This window comes from Phyllobates terribilis, unplaced genomic scaffold (genome assembly GCF_046119375.1).
Source record: "Phyllobates terribilis strain yellow unplaced genomic scaffold, ASM4611937v1 Scaffold_10__3_contigs__length_209671492, whole genome shotgun sequence".
NCBI lineage: Eukaryota > Metazoa > Chordata > Amphibia > Anura > Dendrobatidae > Phyllobates > Phyllobates terribilis.
In genome coordinates, this window is record NW_027362770.1 from 170138997 (window position 1) to 170155621 (window position 16625).

A 16625-nucleotide genomic window follows, 5' to 3' on the forward strand; every position below is an offset into this window, starting at 1 on the left:
GACTATACCTCACTGCAGCCCCCATACACCAGGTCTGTTGCTCCATCAACCTATAAAACTATACTGGAAGGGTCACGTCTTTTTTGCCTTAAACTATCGAATACTAATGATAGAACCCTGGATCAGCTCACCTCTTTCCTTAAAACTAATGACTCTGATCCAAATTCCCTCACTTTTCTTGGATACAATTAAAGCCCACGAGCAGATGCATGAGAACCTCCATCTCTTTTATTAAAGGGAATCTGTCAGGTGAGCTGTCACAGTGTCAAAAGGACACACTACACTAATCTCCGCTGGCGCCCTCTATGGGAGCAGATCTGTACATCTGGTCTCATGCAATGATGTCTCATCGCATGTGTTCACAGCATCATCTGATTGGCTGCAGCGATGGTCACAAGAGACCATGCATCATGGCAGAAATTCTCACTTGCGACGCTGCTCGGTCTTCTGGTAGTAGCTGGTGCTCGGTATTGCACATCTACCTCTTGTTCAAAGCAATAGGAGGCAGATGTGTAGTACCCTGTTGTGGACACTATCAGAATATGGAGCAGTGCAGCAAGTGAGTATTCCAGCTGGCGGCCGCCGCCGATGCCAATAGCAGCTGATAGGCGAGGGTGACGGGTGTCGGACCCCGGCCGATTAGCCTTTAATGACCTATCCTATGGTCATCAACGTAAAACTAATGGACAACCTCTTTAAAGGGAGAACAAAATAAATAAAAAATAATAATAATAAAAAGATGTTAATATATATCTTTTTTTATTTTGGCTTTTCTTTCAGCGAGTCATGGTGGCAGAGCAAAGGCAGTAGCACTCTCAGCCAAGGCAAACCTTTCCCTCTTTTTCTCTTCTTTTTTTTTCTTCTTTTATATTGATGGATTATTAAAATATTGTTCCTTTAGCAAACTTATTAGATTCTTTATCATAAGTTTCTTATATTATGATGGTTTCTTCCACTTTCTGCTGCTCCCTAATATCTTTATAGAACCTTCCCATACACATAATGCAGCATGAAGGGGCTCAGAGAAGATGGCGGTAAAGGTGTGTAAGTGGCTGATGGGGTCTCACAGATCATAAGGACAGCTGCCCGGTCTCATAATCCAGACATATCCTGACTCTATCACTGGAGATCTTGTCAGGTAACCGGATCTCTTTACTGTCATGTATCACTGAATACTGATTATTATATCTGCATAAACTCCAGGACTTGTTATTATCTCCAATCAGTGACTGATGCCCCCTCCTGTCTATACTGGGATAACACATCCCCACCATCCACCACCCTGATCTACTGATCTCCACATCCCAGTAATGTCGTCCTGAGGTAAATCCCCTCCTGCTCATCACCTGATTATTCTGGAATCTCTCTGCTGTTTCTGGACGTTTCTGCTTCTCTCGTGTCCCGGTTGAAGTTTTCAGGTCGTCTGATATAAGGAGATTATTAGCAGCTGTGTTTACATCCAGTAATATGTCTGCAGGACCCTCCATATAGATCCCAACCCTTATACCTGATATTACATCACATAATGTGTGTAATGTGTGTGAGATCACAGCCACATCCAGGTCATCTCCATCATGGAGCTGTTTATCATGTCCCCCTGTGTCCTCATCACCTCCTTCCTCCTCAGGATCACACAAGTCACCGGTGTCTGGTTCCTGTAAGACAGTCAGTGGATCCGTCATGTTACACAGCTCCTCAATGTGTCTCATCTTCCTGGACAGCTCGTCCTTCTTTATCTCCAGCTGATGGATCAGAGCAGACAGTGACAGTGACTCTTCCTTTTCCTGCCTGGAGATCTCACTCAGGACCTTCTTCTCCAGGTCGTCCACCCGTCTCCTGATGTCTGTACACAGGGCAGTGACTCTCTCAGCTTCTTCAGCTGCTTTTTCCTGAGATTTCCTCCATTGTTCCTCCAAACTCCGGACTCTGTCCTCAGTCTCCTCTGTCTTTGAGGTCAATTTCTGAAGATCATTTCTCAGTTTTTTCTTTTTCTTCTCAGAGGCCTCATCCAGCATCTCTACCTGATATCCCCGATGTTCTCCGGCCAAACTGCAGGACACACAGATACAAGCAGCGTCCTCAGTGCAGTAATATTCCAGGATCTTCTTATGGACAGAACATTTCCTTTTCTCCAGAGAAGTGCTGGGATCAGATAAGACGTGTTCTGGTGATTTGCTGTGAGACCTCAGGTGTTTATCACACAGAGAAGCCTCACAGTGTAGACAGGATCTAACAGCAGGTACAGGAGAGTCCACACAGTTAGTGCAGCAGATCCCGGTGATCTCCTCTTGTTCTCGCTGAGTAATCAGGAAACAGGGACATTATGAAGATTTATGTTCTTCATCGGTGCCGGCCGCTCCTGAAACTCTTCTCTGCATTCAGTACAGGAATAAACTCCAGACTCGTCCTGTGTATCCAGCACACGATCAACACAGACCCGGCAGAAGTTGTGTCCACATCTCAGCATTACAGGATCTGTATAAGTGCTCAGACAGATGGAGCAGAGCAGCTCGTCTCTCAGATCAGCAGACGCCATGGCTGACGGAAGAAGGAGGAAACGAAACTACAATTATCTGATACTCAGAAAGCAAAGGTCGGATTCAACTATGTAGACACAGGGAGAGGCTGAATCGTAAAAAGGTATTCAAGTCCTCTAAATACGATATATGAATATGAGTATATTGAGCTATAGCCTAAGGTTATGTGCACACAGTGCGTTTTTGGTGCATTTTTTCAGCGCGAAAATGGGCCAAAAACGCATTGCATCCCTTATCCCATGACTTCCTATGACATTTTGCAAGTTCTGTGATCAGGAATTTTCTTTCTTGATTTCGTGCGCGGAAAAAAACGCAGCATGTCTTTGTGTGTTTCAGCATGCGTTTTTGCCTATACAATGCATTAGAAAAACCGCATGGCAAATCTGCAGGCAAGAACGCATCAAAAACGCATGAAAAACACATGGAAAATCAGCAGCGTTTTTCCTGCCAAGAAGATGCAGAAACACTGCAGATTTTCTGCAAGCAATTCCTAAATGTGCGCACATAGCCTTAGAGATTATATATACACTGTTTAAAAAAAGAGAGAGCGCTAAAATACCACATCCTAGATATCACTGAATGAAATATTCCAGTTGCAAATCTTTATTCATTAAATAGTGGAATGCATTGAGAACAATAAAGCATAAAAATGATCATTGTAAATCAAAATTAATATCCCATGAAGGTCTGGATTTGGAATGATACTCAAAATCAAAGTGGAAAATCAAATTACAGGCTGATCCAACTTCAGTGGAAATGCCTCAAGACAAGGAAATGATGCTCAGTATTGTGTGTGGCCTCCACATGCCTGTATAACCTCCCTACAAAGCCAGGGCATGCTCCTGAAGGGGGGGTGGGTGTTCTCCTTAGGGATATACTCCCAGGCATGGATTAAAGTGTGGCACCCCAGGGGTCTGGTTGCCGCAGTGGTAGAAATACCATGTCTGAGAGCGAGCATGGGTTTTCCTGGTCGGGAGCAATATTGCATGCCACACCTCCTGCCCCAGTCCAAGGAGGGGAGGAACCTGCCCTTTATAAACTGGATCTGGGGCGGGGTTAGGGTAGTTAGTTCCAGAGAAGGGACAGAGCAGCTGCAAGGAGCTCTGTGGGAGCCAGGAACTGAAGACCAGGGACTGGAGCAGAGCTCGTCCTGGCAGAAGACGCAGAGAAACGGACACCGGAGTCCGAGGCTGTGGGGATATTCACATCCAGCAGCAGAAACCACCTGGCAGGGGATTTCAGGTCCTCTGGCCATAGAAGCCCGGAGGCTCAGTCACACGCAAGGGACCAGCACCGCCATCGAGGAGCGGAAGGCACCAAAGGCCCCAAGTCACCAGCCATATGGGTGAGCACCACACGGTACACTCAGGGACGTGGGCTACTACACGACTACAGCAGGGTAGTCAGGAAGAGTGCAGTCAGACGGGAAGGCCTATACCTCCACCTGGCCAGGGGGACTCTTGTTCGCTCACAGACTGACCAGGCCTCTAATGTTAGCCAGTAATCCCGGCAGGGCCTTCTTCATTACCAACAGTAAAGACCCTGAACTGTACTGCACGGACTCTGAGTCATTTCTACTGCTGCTCCCGCGCACCATCACCCCCATCATCTGCACTCACTGCCCTGAGGCTATACTCCTCCCGTGGGGAGTTATACTACCCTCTGCTGCGCACACAACATCAGCCTTAGCGGTCTGCCACGCAGCGGCGGTTCTCAGTGACCGCAATCCACGGGTGGCATAGTCGGACATTTAATATCATAAAAAACCACATAAATAGACTGCCACTGGTTTGACCACCTTGAGCCACGGGAACGGGTCACCGCCACGGAGACTACAACCCCCAGCATTATATAGAGACCCGGCTCCGGGTATTTCCCCTACACACACGGCCCAGGGGGCACGTCAACTTTGGCGTAGTCGGCAGGATTGCGTGCCCGCAACCACCGGGTACTGCGTACCGGAAGAAAGACTGTGCTATTACCGTGGTGAAGTTTCCCGCCATCCGCAGCCGTTTTCCCGCCTTCTGCCGCCATTTTTCCGCCATTGGGCGCCATTTCTGGGACGCCGCACGGGAAGAAGAGGGGCGTGGACGCCAAAAGCGCGCGAAAGCTGAAGCCCCGCCTTATGCACTGACGCTGCGCAAGGTCCTGGAAGGAGCCGAGCGGACGTCGACGTCATCAGCGCGCGATGCAAGGTCCTTGACCCCGACGATCGCCTGCAGATCCGCGGCCTACGGAGAAGAAGCAACGGAAGGTAGGCCACGGTTAACTAGGGGAGAGGAAGACACCAGGAATGGAGGGAGCTCCCACCACCAGCACGGCAGCTGCCGCAGTGATGCCGTTGACGATGCCGTATGTCCCCGGAGTGGCATGGTTACCCCAGTACTCAGGGGAGTCACATACCCTGAGCGACTTTAAAGAAAGACTGTATAGCTTATTCAAAGTGTACCCCCTGTCCGAAGAACAAAAAGTGAGCATCCTGACAGGCCAGTTAATCGGAGCAGCCCAAAGAGAAGTAAAGTCCTGGTCAGCCAGGGAAAAGGGGACTGTAAGGGAAATACTGGCCCGTCTAAAGGACACTTTTGATACCCGCACCTCAGCAGAGATCAAACTAAAATTCTATGGATGTAAACAGCGGGCACAAGACAGTATACGGGACTATGCTTTGAATTTGCAGGAGGCCCTGAGAGCCATTAAGCAGGCAGATCCTGACAGCGTGCGGAATGAGGATAAGCTGTTGACTGAACAGTTCATTGAGGGTCTACAGTCCAGTGCCCACCGAACCCAGCTGCGTGTAATGGCCCTGCAGAACCCTGATTTGGACTTTGCGCAGTTCAAAAACAGGGCCATCCGGGTGCTCCGAGAACCGGCACCAGGTGGCGCTGTAACCCATCGGCGCCCTGCTATCACCTATCACCAGGAGGCGGCACCCTTGTCTGCAGAGCCTGTGGGAGCTGATGCACAGGCTTTGGACAAAGACCCGGCTGCAGACCTGCACCATCAGGTCCAAGAGCTGATTAAAAGCGTTGCCGCGCTAACCAGTAAAGTATTTACAGGTGTCTTCCCCAGGAAAGATCCAGCTGGCTTCCAGTCCGGAGGACGTCCCTTGGAATCGACAGAGAAGGATCCCATCGTCCAGACGAAGACCCAGCGACCGCTACAACCAGGATGGACAACCCATCTGCCGCCGCTGCAACCAAGCAGGACATATGGCAAGGTACTGTCCTTTAAACGGGCCCAACCTGGGGCAGAGGGCCGACCCCCAGGCATAAGATCACCAGGCCCATCGAGCTGGAGTGATAAGTACGTAGGGGGGCGACCGGTCTTGCCTGTGGTGCTGGATGGCATTCCTATGAGTGCACTACTGGACACCGTGTCACAGGTGACCACTATCCCCTATGTGCTTTTTAAGCGGTACCGGAATGACTCGGATATTACCCGCTACCCAGACAACGATTTGAGCATCATCGCCAGCAATGGTCAGCCCGTACCGCAGGTAGGATTCAAGGAGGTGACCATCAAAATCGGTAAAGTTGAACTGCCAGCGCAAGGACTGATTATTGTGGACATTGACCGTCGTGAAAGCCACCCTAAGATAACCTTGGATACTAATGTTATTGAAAATTGTCTTGCAGAGATAATTGTCATTTTACAACAGGTTGCGGTGAATGCCAGCTCCAGCCAGCAGCGTGTCCTACAAAAAGAGATTAGAGCCCTGATGAAAAGGCAACAGGTAGAACTGTCTGGTGGTGAGATTGGTAGTGTTAGAATGAGTGACCCGTTCCCTATCGCCATGCCCCCAAAAAGTGAGATGATGATCTGGTGCCGGACTGTAATCGGGTTAAGAGGAAGGGACTACCAAGTCATGGTAGAACCCGTCTACTCAGACAGTAGGCCCACCATTTTGACAGCACGGGGGGTGGTCGATGTACGCCATGGGAGGGTACCCGTCAGCATCCTAAACATTGGGGAAAGAGAAGTATACTTGCCCCGGTATGCCACTCTAGCCACATTGTTCACCGTTAACCAAAACTCTGTAAAGGCCGTGGAACCCTTGCCTCCATCTCAACCAGAGGAGGGTAAGGGCTCCAAGAAACAAATGGAGGACTGGTTTCAGAAACTGCATGTGGGCACCGACTCCACTCCCTCACACCACAAAGAGGGAGTCTACCGGGTGTTTCAGGAGTACGAAAGAGTTTTTAGCAAACACCCGCTAGACTTTGGGCAGGTAAAGGGGGTAGAACACCACATCCCCACGGGAGACCATCCACCCATAAAGCAAAGATACCGACCTGTACCCCCTGCATACTATCAGAATGCCAAGGGAATGTTGCGAGAAATGAAGGAGGCTGGGGTAATCAGGGACAGCTGTAGCCCCTGGGCAGCTCCACTAGTTCTTGTAATAAAGAAAGATGGCACCATGAGAATGTGTGTAGACTATAGGAAGGTCAACCGTATCACACACAAAGATGCATACCCGTTACCTAGAATAGAAGAGTCCTTAGCTGCATTAAAAACTGCTAACTTCTTTTCTACTTTGGATCTTACTAGCGGGTACTGGCCGGTTCCTGTAGCAGAGGCCGACAAGGAGAAGACCGCGTTCACCACCCCGATGGGTCTCAGCGAATTCAACTGTATGCTGTTCGGGCTCTGCAACACGCCAGGAACCTTCCAGCGGTTGATGGAGTGCGGTCTGGGACACCGGAATTTCGAGATGGTCCTGCTATACCTGGACGATGTCATCGTGTATTCCAAAACATACGAGGACCATCTGAAACACTGGCAGAGGTGTTTGACGCCCTGGCAGGCTACGGCCTAAAGGTGAAACCCTCCAAGTGTCATCTACTGAAACCAAAGGTACAGTACCTGGGACACGTGGTGAGTGCTGACGGAGTAGCTACAGACCCTGATAAGATCACAGTGATTAAGGACTGGCCAAGACCCTCCAGCATAAAGGAAGTGCGGCAGTTCCTCGGGTTGGTAGGCTACTACCGAAGATTCATCTCCGGTTTCACCAAAATGGCAGCTCCTATGCAGGACCTCCTGATAGGCCAGTCCATGAAGACCAAAAACCAGAAGGTGCCCTTCAAATGGGACAAGCTGGACGATGAGTCTTTCCGCCAGCTGAAGATGGCCCTCACGGGGGATGAAATCCTGGCGTACCCTGATTATGGCCAGCCTTTTATTCTCCACACAGACGCGAGCAACATCGGGCTAGGGGCAGTGCTGTCCCAGATCCAACAGGGAAGAGAACGGGTAATCACTTATGCCAGCAGGAAGCTCCGGCCCACAGAAAGGAATCCTGAAAATTACAGCTCCTTCAAGCTAGAGTTCCTCGCGGTGGTATGGGCAGTGACCGAGCGCTTTAAACATTACCTTGCCTCTTCCAAGTTCACCGTGTACATGAACAACAACCCGTTGACCCACTTGGACACTGCAAAACTTGGTGCCCTGGAACAGAGATGGATGGCCCGCCTATCCAACTATGAGTTCACTATCAAATATCGGGCGGGACGCACAAATGCCAACGCAGACGCCCTGTCCAGGATGCCAAACTTGCCGGACGAAGGGGAAGATCCAGAAGAACTGGAAGAGATTGAACTCCCTGCGTTCCACCGTCATGGGATTACCCAGTATTCCCACCGTGTAAGGGACAGGCACGCTGCCACGTTCAATCCCTTACCCCACTACAGCTGGGCGGAGACGCAAGACAGTGACCCAGCCGTCCACCTGGTAAAAGAGATGCTGACACAGGCGGATGCTCGCCTTGATCCAGACGCTCCGGAAGAAACCAAACAGCTCTGGAAGGAGAAGAGTAAACTGTTTCTATATAAGGGGAAGCTGTGCCGGAGAATTGTCAACTCCCGGACACATGAGCTGACCTGGCAGGTAGTGGTTCCGAGACTAGACGCGGCTATGGTCCTGGAGGCATACCACGACGGAGCAGGGCACTTTGGATGGAAGAAGTTGGAGTTCCTGTTGGGTGAACGGTTCTTCTGGGTAGGCATGAGAGGGGCCATTGAGAGATGGTGCAGAGACTGCGGCCCGTGCAACCTAAGAAGAAAGGACCGTGCCAGCCAGAAGACTCCCCTGCAGTCCATCATCACCAAGCAGCCACTAGAACTGGTAGCCCTGGACCATGTGAAGCTGGCTCCAAGTAGGTCCGGGTACGTCTACGCCCTCACCATCGTAGACCACTACTCTCGGTTCCTGGTGGTGGTCCCTGTCAAGGACTTAACGGCTCAGACAGCAGCTAGAGCCTTCCAGCAGCACTTCTGCCGTCCACACGGGTATCCGGAGCAAGTGTTGACTGACCAAGGTCCAGCCTTCGAAGCGGAGGAGTTCTGCAACCTCTATGGCTGCAAGAAGATAAGGACAATGCCCTATCACCCCCAAACCAACGGATTATGCGAGAAGATGAACCAGGTGTTGATAGACTTGCTGAAAACGTTGCCCCTGGAAGAACGCAGTCTGTGGCCTGAGAAATTGCCTGATCTGGTGGACTTGTATAACCACATCCCAGTAAATTCCACCAACTGCACTCCAGCTTACCTAATGAGAGCAAGACCTGGTAAGCTGCCTATTGACCTGGATATGGGAGTCCTGACACCAGAGGACACCTCGCCAGAGGCAGACTGGGATACAGAATGGCAGCAGCAGTACCGGAAAGTGCAGGAGAGTGTTGAGAGAAGTCTGTCTCAAGCAAGAGAAAGTCAAGAGAGGACTTACAACCAGCATGCTCCCTCTGTTCCCCTGGCACCTGGAGAGCAGGTCTTGAAGAGGAAGAGGCGGCTCCATAAGTTGGATGACCAGTGGGAGAAAGAACCGTACACAGTACTGCCCTCAAGCCATGAAAATCCAAAAATATGTATTATCAGTAAGGATGGAGGAGAGACCACAGCCACTGTCTCCAGAGACCACCTGAAGAAGTATCCCGAGCAGCTGCAAAGCACTGATGAAGACCAAGATAGCCCTCAACCCGCAGAGGAAAGGGAAGAAATGGTCAGTACAGTACTCGGAGAATTTACCCGATCCTGGACACAAATTAACAATGCTATTGTGGTACCTGTCCTTACCTTCCTCCAGCCAGCCCCTCAAGGGCCTACAGAAGAGCAAGTAGAGTTGGGAGAGCAACCGGCCCTGGAGGCAGAAGAATCCATACCAGCAGCCCAGGAGAATCAACCCTCTGCTAGTAGTGAGCCTGCCGTGCTCGTAGTAAGCCAAAGAGTATGCAGCAAGCTGCCCAACCTACCCGTAACATCTCCAAATACCTGTAGTACAGACACTAGTGAGCCCACTACACAAGGGGTAGAAACAGGGGACCCAGAAAGAACACCACCAGATAGTGTGTTACGTAGGTCTACCAGGAGCACTAGGGGTCAGATGCCCGCTCGCTGGAAAATCTAAATGCAATGTATATATACCAGTATATTGCAACTGTTGAAATGTTTAATGTTTGTTGCCTGAATACTAATTATGTTTTTCTAGTTACCCGACAGGGTTCATGGACTAACAGGTTATGGACAATGAATAACCGGAACTGTACCTTGTATATAGTTGCACCTGTAAAGTGCCCCTTTTTGTCCCAGACCACAGAACAAAAACCCGTGGAGGTGGCTGAAGACGTGGTCCAACGCCGGATCATCGATGCCCTGTAGCCACCCCAGGACCTACGTGGAGGGCTTGGGACGGGTCCCTCAAAATGCATCGCGGGTGACATGGACACCTGGTTATGGGAGCGCCGTGACCAAAAAAGACTAAACTTCTTGTATATATGTTGTGTTACTGTTTATACTATGTTATGTTTTCATAAAATGTGTTTAGTCCTGGAGTACTAAAATTTACTAGGGGGGAATGTGGCACCCCAGGGGTCTGGTTGCCACAGTGGTAGAAATACCATGTCTGAGAGCGAGCATGGGTTTTCCTGGTTGGGAGCAATATTGCATGCCTCACCTCCTGCCCCAGTCCAGGGAGGGGAGGAACCTGCCCTTTATAAACTGGATCTGGGGCGGGGTTAGGGTAGTTAGTTCCAGAGAAGGGACAGAGCAGCAGCAAGGAGCTCTGTAGGAGCCAGGAGCTGAAGACCAGGGACTGGAGCAGAGCTCGTCCTGGCAGAAGACGCAGAGAAACGGACACCGGAGTCCGAGGCTGTGGGGATATTCACATCCAGCAGCAGAAACTACCTGGCAGGGGATTTCAGGTCCTCTGGCCATAGAAGCCCGGAGGCTCAGTCACACGCAAAGGACCAGCACCGCCATCGAGGAGCGGAAGGCACCAAAGGCCCCAAGTCACCAGCCATACGGGTGAGCACCACACGGTACACTCAGGGACGTGGGCTACTACATGACTACAGCAGGGTAGTCAGGAAGAGTGCAGTCAGACGGGAAGGCCTATACCTCCACCGGGGATTCTTGTTCGCTCACAGACTGACCAGGCCTCTAATGTTAGCCAGTACTCCCGGCAGGGCCTTCTTCATTACCAACAGTAAAGACCCTGAACTGTACTGCACGGACTCTGAGTCATTTCTACTGCTGCTCCCACGCACCATCACCCCCATCATCTGCACTCACTGCCCTGAGGCTATACTCCTCCCGTGGGGAGTTATACTACCCTCTGCTGCGCACACAACATCAGCCTCAGCGGTCTGCCACGCAGCGGCGGTTCTCAGTGACCGCAATCCACGGGTGGCATAGTCGGACATTTAATATCATAAAAACCACATAAATAGACTGCCACTGGTTTGACCACCTTGAGCCACGGGACCGGGTCACCGCCACGGAGGCTACAACCCCCAGCATTATATAGAGACCCGGCTCCGGGTATTTCCCCTACACACACGGCCCAGGGGGCGCGTCAAAAGCATCAGTTAACTCCTGGACAGTCTGTGGTGCAACATGGGGTTGGTGGATGGAACCAATCATGATGTCCCAGATGTTTTCGATTAGATTCAGGTCTGAGGAACGTCCAGGCCAGTCCAAAGCATCAATGCCTTCATCATGCAGGAACTGCTGACACGCTTCAGCCATATAAGGCCTAGCACTGTCATGCATCAGAAGGAACCCAGGGCCCACTGCACCGGTATATGGTTTCACAATGGGTCTGAGGATCTCATCCCAGTACCTAATGGCAGTCAGAATACCTCTGGCTACCACATGGAAGGCTGTGTGGCCCTTCAAAGTAATGCCTTCCCGCAACATTACTGATCCACTGCCAAACCGGTCATGCTGGAGGATGTTTTGCAGGCAGCAGAAATCTCTCCACAGCGTCTCCAGACTCTTATCACGTCTGTCACATGTGCTCAGTGTGAAGCTGCTCTCATCTGTGAAGAGCACAGGGAGCCAATGACGAATCTGTCAGTCTTGGTGTTCTTTGGCAAATGCCAATCGCCCTGCATGGTGTTAGGCTGAAAGAACAACACCCACTTGTGGACGTCGGGCCCTCATACCACCCTCATGGAGTCGGCTTCTGACAGATGGAGAAGACACATGGATGTTAGTGGCCTGTTGGAAGTCATTTTGCAGGGCTGTGGCACTGCCCCTCCTTGCACAAAGGAGGAGGAAGCGATCCTGCTGCTGGGTTATTGTCCTCCTATGGCCCCCTCCACATCTCCTGGTGTACTGGCCTGTCTACTGGTACAGTATCTGCTCCATGATCTGGACACTGTGCTGACAGACACAGCTACCCTTTTTGGCACAGCTCGCATTGATGTGCCATCTTGGATGAGCTGCACTACCTGAGCAACTTTTGTGAGTTGTACTCATTTTTGAATGTACGAAGTGTATAAATTGTTATGTTATGTGCATTTTTGATCATTTTTTTTACAACATAACCTTACCAACACCAGTGTGTAGAACAGAGAACAGGTATGTAAGTTCATAAATTTTTGGTGCAGGTTCACTTAGACTTACATGTTACTTTGTAAAACTTTTAACATTTTATTTAATTCAGGGCACTGAAACGGGCCTGTTAAGTCCATCTTTAGCTTGTAATATTTTTTTTGGCCAGCCTTTACTCTTGGGGACCAACTTGCATCTCTGTGTCATTGAGTGAACAAGTTTCTTGTTACGCACACGCCCGGCAAGACTGGCGTGGACGTGATTAGTGATCCCACTAGACCATGAACCGAGGAGTGCCTGGAGGGGCGTAACTAAGTATCAACCCGTTCCGACCAAAGTCGCACGGCGGCTCAATCGACTCCGTGAACCAGGGAGGAACTGAGCAGAGGGACCAGGTGCTACTCCAGGTCAGACCCCGGTCACAGCTGTTGACCCACACTGGGGAATGCAGGAACAGGCAGGTTAGGCTGGCATACAGACAGGTGGTTACTGGCAGGTACGGCTGGTATGCGGACAGGTGGGTACTGGCAGGCACGGCTGGTATGCAGACAAGTGGGTACTGGCAGGCACGGCTGGAGTGCAGACAAGGGGATACTGGCAGGCACGACTGGTATGCAGACAGGTGGACACTGTCAGGTAGGAACGCAGGCAGGATAGAGACCAGTACAGACTGGGATACAGGAGCAGAGCCGCAGGAGCGGTAGACAAGCAGAACAGAGCAAAACCTGCAGGTGCGGTAGACAAGCAGAGCAGAGCAAAACCCGCAGGTGCGGTAGACGAGCAGTGCAGAGCAAAACCCACAGGTTCGGTAGACGAGCAGAGCAAAACCCGCAGGTGCGGTAGACAAGCTGAGCAGAGCAAAACCGAAAATGCGGTGAACAAGCAGAGCAGAGTGAAACCGCAGGTGCGATGAACAAGCAGAGGAGAGCGAAACCGCAGGTGCGATGAACAAGCAGAGCAGAGCGAAACCGCAGGTGCGGTGAACAAGCAGAGCAGAGCGAAACCGCAGATGCGGTGAACAAGCAGAGCAGAGCAAAACCGCAGGTGCGGTGAACAAACAGAGCAGAGCGAAACTGCCAGTGTGGTGAACAAGCAGAGCAGAACAGAGCAGAAGGTGCAGGCAGACAGGACAGGGCTCTGTTCACATGGAACAGACTGGAAAATACAGAAAGATAGTTAGAACACAGGAGGTAGATACGAAGGCAGGGAAATGGGACAAGCAGAACCAGGTACACACAAGGTACTTACAATGAAGTAGCGAGTGGACACAAAACTCACAAACAGAAGTACAGAGATAACAAGTTGGAGTTAGGTGCAGGTTCAGACACTGCAGGAAAAAGGGAGGGTGCGGACATAGAGACAAACAGGTAACGGGCTAGGACACAGTTCAGACAGGAACTGAAAGGTAAAAACCGAGAGAAATAGACCAAAATAGATTGGCAAAGGGGTATCTATATATTACCAAAAAAAACCTATAGACAAGAAAAAATACCCTTAAAAGTTAACTTTTAATAATATCCTTAAAAGCGTACTCTATAGTACAAGTGAAAAACAGAACCATACATATCAAATTAGAGATACCATGTCAGGGAGGGATAATATGGTAATAAATCATAATAATGTAAGAAACAGTCACACTTGCCCTAGAAAGCACCTAATACAGATACTCTCCCTACCTAACAGCGGAGTGTTTTCACCCTAGGGTTCAGATAGGTGCCCCCGCTCCACGACGGCTGTCCCTCTCCTTTCCATAGGTATCCCTAAACAGACACAATATTCACACACATGTATGTATAAAACCAGTTCTAAGGACTAGTCATAATAGACATGCTCCATATCGGATGACAATAATAGCCATGTCCGTGGTGGGTGGACAAAATGTATATATAATTGCACAAAAAAAGGCTCAAATATAAAATGACCCACAAACACAGAAGAAAGTATATACTGGTCAAGGATTATCAAGAAAAAACAATAGACTTATCTTATCTCTGAGGTTCAAGCGATGCCTTGAGTGGTGTCCATTAAAGGCCCTTCAATAAGTAGCTGAACAAAGTCGATCCACAATCCAGAGTTTCACAAATATATAACGACACTCCAGGCATCCATTTTTTAAAATCCCTCAGATTGGTATAAAGTCATCAGTAAGAAAATTATCCCTTCGTCCCAACGCGTTTCACCCCCTCCTCAATATGGGGTTCATCAGGGGACAGAAAGTATTAGAAGAGACAAGCCATAATAGATGCCCGCATAGTAGCTCCTTGTATACCGGAATCCAACCAAGTGTTAGATGATAGGAGTCATCGCTTTATACCTCCCTGAAAATCAACACATGCCACAGGATTAAGTTCACCTGTGATCAATCCCAGCGTTGCCCTGGCTACGAGACGCAAGCTTCATTAAGGAGACTAGCGTACCGCCGGATCCTACGTCACTTCCGGTTTCAACGTCAAACGTCATTTCCGATTGCGTAGTCAGTAATGGTAGCTAGAGAATGGGACGCAAGTTGCGTACGCAAAGTCTGTATCCTCCCGCTTTGTTATACGTCACTTCCTGGTAATACCAGGTGAAACGCAAACTGTGTTTCACTATCTGCATGGAGGATTACGCGACTAGTAGGAGTACAGGGAAGTTTAGCACTATCACCAAAAAACGGACCCGGACATTAAAAACCATTTAGAGATAAACTAATTATTCCACCGTAATTAAACAAGTGTGTGTCCACCTCATATGGAGTTAAATAGGTAGTATACTATCCACTTATTTTAAAGTATCAATAAGTAACTAAATCAACATTCAGGTCAGCCAGTATACTAAATACGCACACTGGGACAATCTACAGATATGTACTTAAAAGGGCTCATAATGATTTTGTCAGTAGAGGCTGATAGAAGCAAAAAAGAGGCTACATAAAGCTAGAGAAGCTTAACTGCTCATTAATACCTCCGGGATTCAGAGATGCAGGCCAAAAAATCCCTGGACTCCCGCTGCAGAATTTTTTTTTTGGGCTGGTGGGAGGACACTATAGTCTTTGGGGACGGGGATGTGGTCGGGGGCCCACATATCCAGTTTTGGGGATTTACATTTAAACACTGGTGTGCTGGTTGGTCGCGGACGCTGCCCGCGACCAATCACCGATCTTGGCGCCACATTTAAACCCCGCTCTGCTGATTAGTCGCAACCACCGGCCGCGAATAATCAGCGATTTTGGAGCCAAATTTAAACACATTCTCCAGTCCTCACTAACACGGTTCGCTTATTGGTTGCAGCCGACGCCCGCAAACAATCAGCAGTATTGGCGCCAAATTTAAACCCCACTCTGCTGATTGGTCGCGGTCGCCAGACGCGACCAATCAGCAGTATTGGCGCCAAATTTAAACACCGCTCTGCTGATTGCTCGCGGTCGCTGAACGCGACCAATCAGCATTATTGGCGCCAAATTTAAACACCGCTTTGCTGATTGGTCACGGCCGGCCGCGACCAAACAGCGATATTGGCGCCAAATTTAAACACTGCTGTGCTGATTGGTCGCGGTTGCCGGTCACGACTAATCAGCTTTATTGGCGCCAAATTTAAACACCGCTCTGCTGATTGGTCGCGACCGCCGGCCGTAACCAATCAGCATTATTGGCGCCAAATTTAAACCCCGCTCTGCTGATTGGTCGCGTTCGCTGGCAGCGACCAATCAGCATTATTGGAGCCAAATTTAAACCCGCTCTGCTGATTAGTCGCGACCGCCGGCCGTGACCAATCAGCGATATAGGCGCCAAATTTTAACACCGCTTTGCTGATTGGTCACGGTTGCCGGCCGCGACCAATCAGCGATTTTGGTGCCAAATTTAAACACGCTCTCCAGTCCTCACTAACACGGTTTGCTGATTGGTCGCGGCCGCCTGCGACCAATCACCGATATTGCCGCCAAATTTAAACACTGCTTTGCTGATTGGTCGCGGTTGCTATTTAAATGTTGCACCCAAATCGGTGATGGGTCGCGGTCTTGGCCCGCGACCAATCACTGATCTTGCCGCAAAAGTTAAACACTACTGTGCTGATTGGTCGCGGACGCTGCCCGCAACCAATCACCGATTTGGGCGCCAAATTTAAATATCGGCCGCGACCAATCACCGATCTTGGCGCCACATTTAAACACCGCTGTGCTGATTGGTCGCGGATGCTATTTAAATGTGGCGCCCAAATCGGTGATTGGTCGCGGCCGATATTTAAATTTGGCGCCCAAATCGGTGATTGGTCG

The 16625-nt window shown here is 49.9% G+C and overlaps 1 pseudogene; it reads right to left on the reverse strand.

Moving 5' to 3' along the window:
* Positions 1–231: 231 nt before the first annotated feature.
* The window catches only part of LOC141164069 (E3 ubiquitin-protein ligase TRIM7-like), a 42485-nt pseudogene continuing 26091 nt past the window's right edge, over positions 232–16625 (reverse strand).